An 11,837-nucleotide genomic window follows, 5' to 3' on the forward strand; every position below is an offset into this window, starting at 1 on the left:
CCGATTGTGGTCTAGATTTAATATATATATATATATATATATATATATATATATATTATATATATATTTATGCATACAATAATTAGGGTACAGGGCGGGAGCATGGGTGGGGAGAGGATACACCAGAGACAGAGTGGGTAACAGAATAGACCAACTGACTGAAATCCACTGCTGAGGGGAGCAGCAGGAGAGTCAGGAGCGGTCTACAGTGCCATGTGGGTAGCTCCCTGGAAGGGGATCGAACTCTTGTGGCTGTGGATAGCTTCATAGGTTGCCTCTTAAACCTTTGCACCACCAGGCACATCCTAATTTTATTTTTTGTATGATACAGTCCAGTTTTACCAGCACCAGTTATTGAAGATGCTTTACCTGTTTCAGTATATATATATATAGCACTCCTTTGTCACAGATTAGTTGATCCATATATATATGTTTGTATGTGCATGTGTTTGTTATAATGCTAGCAGACATTTTTTTTTCTCACATCTTTGCTTGTAATAGCAGAGAACTGTACTTTGGTTTACACTTCTTAGCACATTATAAAGTGCATCCTAAAGAAATAAAAAATCAGAGATATTTTATAGAAAGAGAAAGGAAATGAGGGGTAGGACCTCTGGGTTCAGACATGTGACCTACCTTGGCAATGGGAGGGAGATGGGTGGGCAGGACCTCGCAGGGGAGATGTGAATAGTGATCTGTGGGTCTCCTGGTGCATCTGCCACTGAGCACCCCAGCCCAGCACAGAGCAGAGTGTACCTCTGGCAGTGAGCTAAGTCCACACCTCTCACTGTGTGGGCAGCGTGTCCAAGGCATCATGCAGCCTTCCTGGCACAGAGTCACAGAGCCACGTGCACCCCAAAGTGACCAGCAACTGAGACAAGAATCTGACAATGGGGAAGATAATTTATTCTTTTAAAAAATGACGTAAATTAGGTAAATGAAAGATGTGCTTCATTCAGAGACTATTTATTTTGTGAAGGTCAAGCAGGACAGACTGTTGAGAGTTAAGCGGTAAGTGTGGAGCATGAGATTGGAACACATTCTCCATGGGGACCGCAGGATGGGAGCCACACGAGCAACCTGACTCTTGCTATCCAGAGACAACCAGAACTGGCTCTCACAGAGGGTGAGCCATCAGCCACCACCTAAGAATACCAAGGGCCAACGTTTGCACTGGGTTGTTCTTGTGTGCAATGGAGCAGTATATACAACATTATGTACATTGGGAAGCTTTGGGCTCCCAACAAGCAGACGTGAGAAAGGCACACAGGAATGAACAGGATGGGGGAGTGAGCTTGGCGAACAGCGTAACAGAACAAGGTCTATCACAAAACGGAGGAGAAAGTTCTCAAAGGACACAAACGGAAAAGATACCATTGTTCACATTTTACATACATATCATCAAAATGACCACAATACTGCATTGGAGGGGGGGACATTACAGATAAAAGGCATCACAGTAAATTAAAAACAGAAGACATCGACATTCCTGGGGTTGACTCCACAGTGGAGGGAGATGGAGGTCTGGGGTGGCCCTGCTCAGAGCTGGTGGCCTCATCTGGTGGCCACATCTGGGAGGGAAGTGTCATGCCATTGGCAAAATGAGTGTTTTTCCAAGTCGGAAATAGCTTAATTTAAAGGGAATATAAACTCCTGACTGGGAGTTTCTTTGCTGGAGGTGAGGTGCTGCATCAGAGGTCTGTGGTCCTGACCCCTCACTGCAGTGGCCTAAATTGGCTAGAGTCCCCAGAGGTACAGGCCACAGTCCTGTGCCTGGAATGCAGCGGTCACTGCTGACAGTGGCACCCTGCACCAGCCAGGCAGGGAAGCCTCTGTCACAGGCCATGGGGGAATGAGGATTCAAGTGGCCCCCTATCAGACCAACAACTGACTAGTATCTCTTAAGATGAAGCCCCCACGGTCCATGCTGCTGACCACCAAGCATTCATAAGAGGAGGCACTCACTTGTCAGTGTCTCGGCGAGGGGAGAAACCAGGCCAGCAGCCAGGCCTGTGCCCTACATTCACAGCTTTCTATGGCCACGTGAGGCAGGTCTCCAGGGCTCTCAAAGGAAGTCCTGGCCTCAGACATGACTGCTGCTGCTCTCCACGAGCCTGCCCCTCAACAGCTGGCTTGGCCCTGGTGTTAAGGGAATTCATGTGAGGGCTGTGTGCCCCCAGCACATCTATAAACCCTGCAGTTGCATGATCCATAAATCTATGAGAATCCCAAGGGAGGTCCCTGCTCTGCCATCATGCAGAGCAGCAGAAGAACCCACAGAGTGAAAATCCATGTGCCTCAAGCATCACACCCACCCAGAATGAGGTCCTGGTGGGAAAATTCGCTCAGAAACAGCAAGCAGCGGCCTCCCCAGTGGCACAGCGGTACTGAGCTGCAAAGATGCCTGCAGCCTCTGCAGTGCCTGTTGGATTCCAGGCCACAGGTGAGGGCCCCACAAGGCACGCAGACCTCTCCTGCTGCACTTGCTGCTCCCCTCAGCAGTATGTTTCATCACTCAGACTGTTTGGCTCCCCGCTCTAGCTCTGGGGAATTTCTCACCCTCCTTCACTTCTGACTGTACCCAGTGCTTGTGTAAATAGATAAATAAATCTAAAAAAAAAAAGAGAGAAAGAAACAGTTAGCAGGCTGTGATTTATCACGAGTCACTTGGAACCAGGTTGTTTTACTCTGGCCACCTCAGGAGGCGACTTGGGGGTCATCCATGTCTCGCTTGCTCAGTGACGACCTGCAAAGGCTTCAGCTTCCAGGAGGCCTGTCAGAAGCCACTGCCGTGAATTTCTCCTTCTGCCAGGGACAAGCAGGGAAACAGGGACAGCCTGTGCCCGATATGGCACCAAGACAGAGGCCAGGGTGGCCCTCTGGGACTCTGGATGCTGTGGGGTAGGGGACAGGAGACCCTGCTGAGCAGGGGTGGAGCCATGACCTAATGCCACGTGGACACACAGGAGGATGCAGGACAAGTAGCCTGCCTGGCACTGGGGGGAACAAAAACATGACACAATATCTTCCCAAACACCAGAGGGCGTACTGCTTTTCTCAGAGCATGTGGGCACCAGAATGGTCAGTGCCCACAAGAATGCAGGTGTGTGTCATCAGTGGCGGGGGAAGTGACCTGCTGGGTCCCTACTGGGCCAGGCAGGCGCCCATTGGCTGCTCTCGGTTGAAGGCTGTCAAACAAGCACTTGAACTGCTCCTTGCCCAGGTGGATCTTGTCCTCCAGCTTGCGCTGCTCGATGATCAGAGCCACTTCATCTTGACGAAATGCTCATAGTCGGCCAGGCTGTCTTCGCCGAGGTAGCTACCAGGATGTTGAAGACGATGTGCTTGCAGCGGTCCAGGTTCTCCTTAAGCTCTTTGGCGTCTTTGTGCCGCTGGATCAGAATCCTCTGCTCTTCAGCAGCAGTTGCTATAGACAAAGGGCAGGCACTGAGGCCTGGAGCAGTGAGAGGGGGCAGGCGGAGCCTGGGGCATGTGCTCTGGGCAGCCTGGCTACAGGTTCCTAGGGGCTGCCCCTCCCCACAGCCTTGGGCACCATTACCATGGGGGCTAGAACCCACGGAACTCAGAGGGGCACCAAGGTAAGGGTACTGAGGACTCTTCTGGTGACAAAGGCCCCAGTCTCTGGGAGAGCTGACTGGGGCACCTCCCTCTGCAGGACAGGTTGAGGTCTCCAAGCCCTCTAGCTGCAAGAGGACCAGCTGAGGACATTGTAGAAAGGCAGGCTGTAGTAGGGAAGAAACAGGGGTTTGCATGCCTGCACTCCCCATTAGGGTCCATCTCTGGGGAACGCAGAGGGTCCCTCATCTCAAATTAAAACCACAGTCACTGTCTGTCTGCAGAACAACCAGTTTCCTTATAGCCTCCAGGCTCCCTGAGAGCAAGGAAGAGGCGGGCTAAGTGTCTCGGGGTTCTGCAGGGAAGAGACCCAACCACATCGGACACCTCATTCTCCAGGCACAGGCAGGGCACAGAAAGGCACAGCCACACAACTCCCGCCAGATGTTGGGCACTGGCTGCCATGTCGCCTCTCTGTCTTGAAGGACAGAGGCAGCCTCTAGACCCTGACTCTGGGTCTGTCACCTCACTAGCTTGTCTCTAGAAACCTGCACTTCCCAAAGCCTGCACCACCAGGCACAAAGATTTGCACCTTCAGTGGCACAGTGATTTGAACCTGCCCTGGCTGCCCTGGACACTGAGGCTATCCCACCCACCCATGGCCTGGCACAGGCCTGCAGCTCAGCAAGGCAAGGCAACGTTGGTCATGCAGCCAGGATGTAGCCTGACTGACCTCCAAACATGCGTCCAGGGAGGCAGGGTGGGTTCTGGAACCTGAGCCCAGGGGAACATGGGCCCAAACCCTGCTTCTGTGCTCCTTCTGCTCCCCCAAACCCTGTATAGGTCTGCCAGCTTCATGATGGTGCATGCGGGGTGGACCAAAAGTAAGCTGAGGTGCGGAGACCACACTACAGCCACAAGTCGCTTGCCACCTGGTGGGTTCTGAGAAACATGCTGACAGATAAGGCTGTGCCGGTGTCAAATCCCTACAGGGTGGCTGCCACACACCCAGAGTGTGTGGCACAGCTCCCGGGCCTCGGTCACACATGAGCTGTGCCATCACATGACCTGCGACTGTGTTGTCTGATTTAAATGTTCCCTTGGGAGATTTAAGCATGTATAAAGATGCCTCTTTCTCCTTGCTGCTATTTTCCTGTCTCCAGATTAATTTGGCCAAGCTCACATAGCAAAGTGCAACATGCACATAACCCATGAGGCTCAAGAGCCAAAGCCCGTTACTTTTAATTTCCTATATAGCGTGTTTACTGATAGCTGCATGACCATCCAAAATCACACCAAGATCTCCTATGTAGCATGAAGCCAACCTCATCTACAAAAGGAACATTTTCTCTCTGCTTCCATAGAAGCTAAGCCTCTTATTTTTTTTAACTAATTTTTAAAATATTCATTTATTTATGCATACAAGAGCTGGGGTACAGGCCAGTGATGCAGGGGTGTTGGGGGAGAGAGGATTCACCAGAGACAGAGCAGAGAAACAGAACAGGCAGACAGACTGAAATACACTGCTGACGGGAGCAGTGGGCAAGACAGGAGAGGGCTGCGTCACCATGTGGGTTGCTTCCTGGCCAGCCAGGATCAAACTTGCTCTGCTGAGGCTGCAAATTGCTTCATAGTGCGGTACTTAACCCCTTGCACCACCAAGGAGGCCCTTATGCCTGTTACTAAGAGCAAAGACCATCCTTTGGAAGGTTGTTATGTACAAAGACACCCATTAGCAAATGTTTGCTGGTCTCTGATCTAGCAAGCGGCCTGCGGTGGATGCCAGGGCCCTCTGACAGACATGTGGCTCTAGAGGTCATGTTCTCCACATGTGGGGTGCTTTCACCCAGAGCACAAGATGAAATGTTGCTGGCATAGGCCAAAAGCCAAGCCCCAGGGAGTGACCTGCACTGCCCAGTTCAGAAGGACAAAGGCAAATGTGGACTTGAATCGGGCATGATTCAAGGAGCAAGACGCTGAGGAAAGCCGGTGGACACTAGTGAAGGCAAGCTTCTGAGGTCCTGGAGGAGGAAGGGGCTGCAAGGGGTGGGGCAATGCCCCAAGCTGCTGGATCAGGAAAGGGAGCCAGTGAACAGGCCCCAAACTCCTCAAGGCTGCTCTGGTCTGGGAGACACAGCACCCGCTAGTGGAGACCAGCACTGAGACAGCGGTCTGTCAGGCACTGGCGGGCTCCAATGACACATGGGGGTGGACAAAGTGAAGCTCATTTCCTAAAGATATGTGTGTGAACCCTTATCACCTTGTTCCCTGGGCTCAAGACAGTGGCAGCCCTGCAGCTGCCACGGTGCCCAACCCACCAGCTGCTCCAGACTGCCAGACTTATTCCCCACATCCCCAGGTAAGCTGCAGGTCCGCTGTGCCTACACCTACCTCATCTCCAAGAGAAGTACTGTTGTCCAGGCTATTGAAAATGTTTTCCAGGAGGGCCAGGAGGACCGACAGAGATGGCAGGAGGTTCACCACCTTGTCCAGGTTCCAGATGAACATCCAGAACTTGTCAAACTCATTGTGTTTGCAGACATTCTTGGCGACAGCCTCCATTTCCTCCCCCAGCATGCTATTGGCCTGGACATCCTCCAGGAGTCTCTCACAGACCTTCTAGAACACCGGCATCTTGTAGCTGACCTCTCAGAGAGCTCCTGCTGTGGGGACAGGGCGGGATTCGTGATGGTGCCAGCTCCAGAGGGGACATCAGTGCCTACCTCCTGGGAGGAACGACCACTCGTGGAATGGCAGTGTGCTGTTTAGCCCTTCAGGCCATGCTGGGGGTGTAGGTTTGGGGAGGGGAGCTAGGCAGGGCTGCCATGACCAGTCAGGTGGGAGAAGCAGGGAACAGCGGGAGAGAGCCAAGGCCTGTGATCTTTGTCTCGGGTCCTGCTCTCACAGACTTTCTCAGGCTAGCATGTATGCATTGACATTAAAGTTCAGACAGGAACGGTGACACTGGCATTCGTGGTGGTGATTCTGTCCGTACTGTGAGATCATGACCACCTGCTCTGAGCATGACCTCTTCTCTGAGCATCCCTTGCTTGGCTTTGCACCTTCTCGACACCCCACACCAGGTCCTCTGCACTCGCTGGGTCCCGCCTAGCCAGCAGGGATGCTCGCAGGGCTGCCCACTGGTCACTCCATATCCCTGTCCAATCATCCCTTCATCTGCACCTCCTCCATCATCATACTCCTGCTTTCTCTATCCCTTCACCCGGTTTTAATTTTTGTACCACCAACAGGTTACATTAAGGTTGGCAAACTTACGCTGCAAAGGGCTAAGTAGGAAATCATTTCGACTTGACAGGCTGCATGGTCAATGTTGCAGTGACTTTGCTGTGCTGCTGTGGCCAAAGCCAGGAGACACTATCTGCCCATGAACCGATATGTCTGAATAACCCTTTATTTGCAATGACAGATGACCAGATCTGGCTCCCGGGCTGCAGCTTGCTGACTGGTGTGTGTACATGTCTGTCTCGTGAGGATGCCAACCTCCCTGGGATGGAAGAGTACTATCCAGCTTCTTCCATTGTGGGGACACAGTGCCTGGGGCAAAAGCAGAGGGTAAAGCCCCTGGCATGGTGGAGTCCCCTCCTCCTCACCCCTGGAAGGGAAGTGCCATTCGCTTGTTGGCATTTCTGCTGCCCCATTCTTTTCACTGACAGGTTGTGGTCCAAGTCACTTACTGAGTTCTCTTCAAGGCTCCTGCTGCTCCCGCAGGTCCTTCATCTTGATCAACAGTTTAGCCTTGGGGTCTGATGTGCTGTAATAGGCGGAACTGATGAGCAGTGGCATGACAGCAGGCGTGCTTGGCTCTTCCTTCCGTGGAAGCACAGGAGCCCCGCCCCACCCAGGTGGGGCCTGGGCCAAGCAAAGGTGACCTTTTGGAGACACATGTTCGACCCAGCAAAAGCGGGAGCCAAGAGTAGGCGGCAGAGTTAGAACTGCAAACAACTTGCCACTGACAACAGGCATTGCCTTTACAGCAGGGAAGGGACAATGAAGAGGCATGCCTCACATCCTCTACCTGGGAGTAGAACAGTGATCCATATCAGTGGGGCGTGGGGACCCCAGGAAGCCCATGTATCCCCCACCATCCCATGAGTTGTCACCAGGGCCGGCTCTCTGGTCTGGTCCACCTGGCCCTCCTCCTCCCACTCTGCTGCCCTGCATGGCACTCCCTAATGTGCACACAGATGCTTGCAGGGCCCCAGACCTCAGTGCCTATTTCTGCTCCCGCAGGCCCCCAATATTTCAGGCACCGGAGATTGTCACTCTCTGTTGTGGTGGCCTGGCTGTCCTGAGTTTTGGGGTGTGGTGCAGCACGCCGGCCCCCACCCCCGGACGTCGGGTGTGACTCTGCTGTTATGACAACCAAGCTGAGCAGTTCTGGCCTCCAGTGCCTGGGGGAGACAGGCCCCAGGTTGACAACCGCTGCCTGGTAGAGGAGCAGGCGTGGGTGTCTTCCTCAACCACCTTGGCCTCCTACCGAGAAAGAGCAGGTAGGGCTGTCAAGACTGTCAAGCCCCGAGGTCAACACGCCTAGGATTTAGGCCTCTCTCCCTCTGTTTCCCTTTCAGGAGGCTCAGGCCGGCAACAGCAGTAAGCAACATGTTGGGAGCACTTAGGACTGCATGCCCCTCCCCAGCCACCGTCCCACCCCCCAAAGCCACCAGGGACTTCAGGGGGCAGAACTGCGGCACGGGGCGTATGCACTTTTCCTCAGGGGCCAAGGAGACGGGACTTTGGGGAGCAGCTTCCTCCATTGCTGAGCGTCCTCCAAGAGGTGCCCGACTTTGGGGAAGATGACCTCCATCATTTTCATGGCAGTCCTCATCTTTACACAGGGGTCCAGGATGTAGGCCAGGGACTTGCCCTTGTCCCCGACCTCCCAGGCCAGCTCCTCCGACTTTGGGTTCTCTACCCTGTACTCCTTGGCCTTCACGTAGCTGAGCACGGCAGGGGAGGCACAGTTGTCCGGGCTGGGGGGCATGGGTTGGGCGCCCTTGTGGCTGTACATGCAGAAGCTGGACTAGGACTGCTTCAACATGCACAGAGGCCTGAGCTGGTCCTTCTCCAGCCCGTTGGGCTGCGAGGGTGGCTCGCCTTCTCCGGCTGGCTCTCTGTGTGCATGATCTTGATGGGCACCATCTTCACCGTGGTGGGGATGTCCATCACCCGTTTGACCCTGGAAAGAGCGTCGGTCGGTCAGTCAACTGAGGCACTCGCAGTGGCCTCACGCTGTGGCTAAAGGTGATTTTGATGACCAGTGCTTGGGGAAAATGCCTGCCTGGCCCGCTGCAGAAGTGTGTGCCAGAAAGGGGCACTCCCTGGCACTGTGGGCACCCATTACCCCATGGGAAAGGCTACTCCTGAGCTCACTAGAAGTTCCCTGACCCAGGACGATGCAGGTTCGCCCCAGGACCTGCTTAAAGATCATGACTCTGGAGGCCAAACCAGGTGCCTTTCAGGTACGGCCCCACCAAACCCCACCCCCAGAGATGCACAGGACAGAAAAGATGCAGCCCCCACCAGCAGGGACAGTACCTTGTAGAATTCTCACCCTGGATGAGCTGGAACAGCTTTTTCAACAGTTTCTGGGAGGCAAACTGCAGAGAAGAGGACCAGAGTTGTCCATGGCGGCAGCATGCGTGGGAGGGCACGGGTCATTCTGGTAGGCCACACAGGAGTGTACATGCTCGCCTGCTGCCCTCAGGCATCTGTAGGTTCACCTCTAAGTGGCCTGTCCACCAAGATGCAGGGACTGTGTGACAGAGTCAGGTGGTCCAGGCACAAGTCCAGGACCACCAGGGATGGCATGGCCAGGGCCTGCCCAGCATGGTCAGGTAGCTGACACAGGTGTACCAGCTGGGTCTCTTAATGGGCCTGAGCTCCCATCCCAGTGGCCGGGGCCCCTGTGGGGCCAGCCTCTTGGAGAGTGGCTACAGTACCTCTTGGTGCATGCAGCGGGTCTGTGGGCATGAGATCCCTGAGTGTCTGAAGCTCTGAGTTAGGCCACCTGCTCCACTATAACCACTGTCTTGGGCTCCTGCTGTGGCTTCTGGGGCAAAAGCCACTTCCGAGGCCTGACACGCCAGCCATGGGTGTCCCATGCTCCTGGAACATCTCCATGGCACAAGCCTGCAAATCTAGAGAACGAAGGAGCACAAATGAACAAGGACTCAGGGACACTCCAGCCACAGCAACACCTGCACCCCAAGCACCAAAATTGTTGGGGATTCAGGCATGTTCCCCACACCCGTCCCTCTGCCGAGAGGCACCACATCCAGACCCACACTGCACAAAAACATGCAGTCCTACAATAGGCCATGGGTGGGACACATGGAACACACACCCCGAGCACACACAGACTGTGTTTCCAGGCAAGAGCAACATCTACCATGTGACTTACTTTGGGAAATGTTTGCACAGGACAAACTAAGAGGGGCCATAAATCAAGTATTAGTAAAACCTATGTGCCCATACATATATGAAATTGCACACAGGTCCCCAGGGCCAGAGTTAAAACTGGGGCCAACAACCAGCAAGCTCACAGCCACATCACCACCCACCCCCGACTGTGGCCACCCTGACTCCTCCAGGTAAATGGGCATGGAGGAGACTCTGTTGAGCCTGTCACTCAAGGGAAGAGCATTTTCAGCTGGGGAGATCCCTGTGAGTCATGGGGGGCCCTCATGAGCCAGCAGTGCCTTTGGAGGTGTAACCAGTTCACTAGTGAGTGCTCAGAAGACCCGCCCCAGCCAGTTGGGGAGGCTCGCGCTGCACCTTCGTTGGTGCCCCTCCTGGGATAGAACCCCAGGTGTGACAGATGTCCCAACCCTCCCGGGTCGTGGCAGTGCCAGAGGAATGCCCTGGGCCCATCCCTTGTTACAGGCTCAGTACAAAACGCTCAAGCCCAGTTGGCTCCTGTGTAGAACCCAGAGTACAACCCACTTCCCTCCACTTCTTCCTTCTGAGGCAGCTGGGCTGTGTCTCCTACCCCGTGGAGACCAGGCAGAGACAGTGTGGCTTGGCCCGAGGCCGGAACTCCTTGGTGTCATCAGGAAGAGGCAGGGGGCTCTATGGAGAAACAGACTGGGGTCGGCAAACCCACAACACTGCAGCCAAGCACAGGCACTGTAGGGCACTAGCCACAACTCAGGGAGGTCAGGGTGTTCGAAAACTGTGGGTTAGGTACACACAGAGAAAGTGGGCATTATCAGAATAGTGAACAGAGCAACAGCTGTTTTGGAGAACACCATAGGCAAAGCTGCTGGATACCAGACAGACCAGAGCATTTAAACACTGCCAAGCTGGACACGCCTCCTAGGGAAGAGTTGCTCCCAGCCCCGGGGTCCTGCCATGGGCCTGATGTCTGTTCCTCAAGCCACTGTGACTCCTAAGCAGTAATATCTGACTCAGGACAATCACCGAAGCCCCCGGGATTTCCTTCCAGAGGACTGCAATGCCCTTGAATATCTCATTTTTTTAAAGATTTATGCGTACAATAACTGGGGTACAGGGCAGACATATGGGGGGTGAGAGGACTCACCAGAGACAGAGTGGGGAGCCAAACAGGCAGAATGACTCAAATACCCTGAGAGAGGAGTAGAGGCCGAGGAAGGAGAGATCTGTGGCACCACTTTCATAGCTCCCTGACTGGAGATTGAACTCCAGCTCCAGTGGCTGCCAGTAACTATATAGTGCTGAGACTTAACCCCTGCACCACCAGGGAAGCCCTGAATGTCTTCTTACTCAGAAAGAAATTCAAAATGTAGCATCCAGAGACCCACGTAAAAGCACCCGGTGCCTATTAGGTAATAAACACCCGCCACCATGCAGAAACAGAATTGAGTTAGCTGCGGCTCAGTTAAGCCAAAGCCTCGGTGCCTTGGGCCGTCTGCAGTCACATCTAACATGTGGCACCATACGCACAAAATCCTCCAGCAGGACTCAAGCTGAGAGCCAGGAATGGGAGAGGACAAGCTAAGACCTGGGCCAGGAGTGGGGCCTCGGTCAGCTGCTGTCCCAGCTCCATCCCGGACCCTGCCCTGTCAGCCTCTAAAGCACCTGACAGCACATTCCAGGGGTTCCAATCCCCACACTGCACCAGCCCTGGCTGGGGACCAAGCTTGTCTTCACCCCATTATTTTTTCTTGAACCCCTCTCACTTGCCATAAAACCATATGTTCCTGTTTATTATCCTAGTTGATTAGAATTCAGGACAGAAAAGTTCAAAAATGAAAATGTGA

The 11,837-nt window shown here is 53.9% G+C and overlaps 1 pseudogene; it reads right to left on the bottom strand.

The window, feature by feature from the left end:
- Window positions 1-3,082: 3,082 nt before the first annotated feature.
- On the bottom strand, window positions 3,083-11,623 carry LOC119250819 (protein Shroom2-like; annotated as a pseudogene).
- Window positions 11,624-11,837: the final 214 nt, after the last annotated feature.

The sequence above is a fragment of the Talpa occidentalis genome, unplaced genomic scaffold (assembly GCF_014898055.3).
Source record: "Talpa occidentalis isolate TD23 unplaced genomic scaffold, MPIMG_talOcc4v2.1 talOcc4.18, whole genome shotgun sequence".
Classification (NCBI taxonomy): Eukaryota; Metazoa; Chordata; class Mammalia; order Eulipotyphla; family Talpidae; genus Talpa; species Talpa occidentalis.